Source organism: Pundamilia nyererei, unplaced genomic scaffold, assembly GCF_000239375.1.
Source record: "Pundamilia nyererei isolate P.nyererei 1_Seehausen unplaced genomic scaffold, PunNye1.0 scaffold00077, whole genome shotgun sequence".
Classification (NCBI taxonomy): Eukaryota; Metazoa; Chordata; class Actinopteri; order Cichliformes; family Cichlidae; genus Pundamilia; species Pundamilia nyererei.
In genome coordinates, this window is record NW_005187478.1 from 1354937 (window position 1) to 1356976 (window position 2040).

The 2040-nt window shown below is 49.5% G+C and overlaps 1 protein-coding gene across 1 annotated transcript in view; it reads left to right on the forward strand.

Annotated features, from left to right (window-relative positions):
* The first annotated feature begins 462 nt into the window (after window positions 1–462).
* brinp2 (bone morphogenetic protein/retinoic acid inducible neural-specific 2) overlaps window positions 463–2040 on the forward strand; it is a 272709-nt gene continuing 271131 nt past the window's right edge. Inside the window, exon 1 of the mRNA XM_013912007.1 lies at window positions 463–1260. The gene's annotated coding sequence lies outside the window, so the exon portion shown is untranslated. The remainder of the gene's footprint in view (window positions 1261–2040) is intronic.

Sequence of the window (2040 nt, forward strand, 5' to 3'; positions counted from 1 at the left end):
TGGCTAAAGCACTGCCAGTGACTTAGTGGGTAAAAGAAATGTACTAGAAGAAAAAGAGGAGGGACGCATTTTCACGTTCATTAGCCGGCCTGTCCCTCTGGGCTCAAACACAGAGCTCAGTGCATGAACTGCCCTCCCCGATGAACCCATCCATCCACACATAGCACACAAACTGCATTATCCTCATTTCCTGGGACACTCTCCTTCCCCTTTTACCCTTCTTGCATCCCACTTCTCCCATTTTCATCTCCGTCGTAGTTTATCTAATGCCACCTCTCTCCACCCTGTCTTCTTTCCTGTCCCTTTCTCCCCCCTTTTCTTAGAACACATCATCGCAGCCTTCCTCACCATCCCCGTCTTCGGTCTCTCCGCTTTCCAGCCAATGGCTGCTGAGAGGGGCGTGGTTAAATAGAAAGCGGATGGACGGAGCTTGTTGGGGGAAAAGGGAGAGGGAGACACAGAGGAGAGCGCCGATGAATAGAGACGCTTTCCTTAGCTTCCTGGAGAAGCAACGCCAGGCTTGACACTGAGTGATGATTGTCACGCAGAGAGAGTCGGAATAATAACGCGGAATCAAATCCACAGAGAGAGGGGAGGAGGGGGCTCAGTCTGTGGATACCTGCGCGTCTCCACTCCGGCCGCAGGTGCGCTACGGTCCCTCTAAAGGGAGTTTGATCTGTGAGAGGCAAGTGCGAGAAGAACCAGTCCTGCAGGGATTATTTTTCATTTTCTCGCCAAGTGTCAGTTTTATTTATTTATTTAATTTATTCTTGTAGTTAAACTGAAAGCAAACTTTCTCTCCCCTTTGCGCCACCTGCAGTCATAGTTCAACTCCAGGTCTGACTCCAGCTTCATTCTGAGCTTTGTAAGTCTGTGGGCTGTTCTTTCAGACCTTTCCTGAGCTCGGATTACACTGGACAGCACCTCCAGTCTGAAAGGAGAATTCCTCAAAACTCCCAAGTTAACGAGAATCGGGAGTCCTTTCCAGTCCAGTCTTTGCTTTAAAACGAGCTGATGAAGAGAACAATGTCTGGATTATTGCAGCCGCTGTTCAACCTGCCCCGGGAAAGAGGGGAGGAGTGAGGAAAGCAGTAAAAGAAGGGAGGAGGAAGAGGTGAAGAAGGGGGGAAGTCGGCGGCGTTTAGCTGCCGTCCACTAGTTCTTTAACGCCTTTGCTGCCCGGGTTCTCCACTCTCTTTTTACGAGATACACGAACAAACATCAAGAGACGCGCGGGGAGGACCTGCGTTCACACCCTGGGTGAGTTTGTGTGTGTGTGTGTGTGTGTGTGTGTGTGTGTGTGTGTGTGTAGACTGGGGGAATCAAATGTGGGGAATAGTAGAGGATCGCTGTTCTGCGTGTTCGTGCCAGGTGCGTTTTTACGCACAGCTCACTCCGGGTTGATACGCACAAGTCAATGTGGGTCCAGGAGGATTAGTGACGCATGATCGATAAGAGATGTGAGAAAAATGAAGAGATTGGAATTCAGGTGAATGTGACAGGACGCTTGTTTTGCCCGTTTAAGCAACTTTACGCCCAGAAAAAATGCGTAAATAAATACTGGCGCTCACACGTGGGTCTTTATTTGTCATTTTCCCCTAATACATTGCGCATGTTCCCAATAAAAATGTGCGCAATTGTGTTCCGCTTCAACCCGCAGAGTCTACATTCCCGTCACGCTTGGGAAACGCCTGTCTTTGGCAGCTTATGACAGCTAAATTGTAGTGTATGTATAACAACCTCACAATCGTGTGTGTGAGTGTGCGGACAGAAAAAAAAATCTCGCTGTTCTAACTAGTGAGCACCTTCCTGCCTGCCTCTCTCCTCCCAGTGTGTCTTCCTCTGCCTCCGCGTGTGTGTGCGCGCGCGAGATTGTTGCTCCATCAGTCACCCTGAATGCCTGCCACGCACCGCACAATTTCTCACAAATTCGCTCAACCATGTAAGCACATTTACCTGTCAGCTACTTTGTCGAGACTACTGTAAGTAAGAAATCCTCAGAGAAGACGAGGTGCTGCCTCGGCAGCTGTGTGCTATATA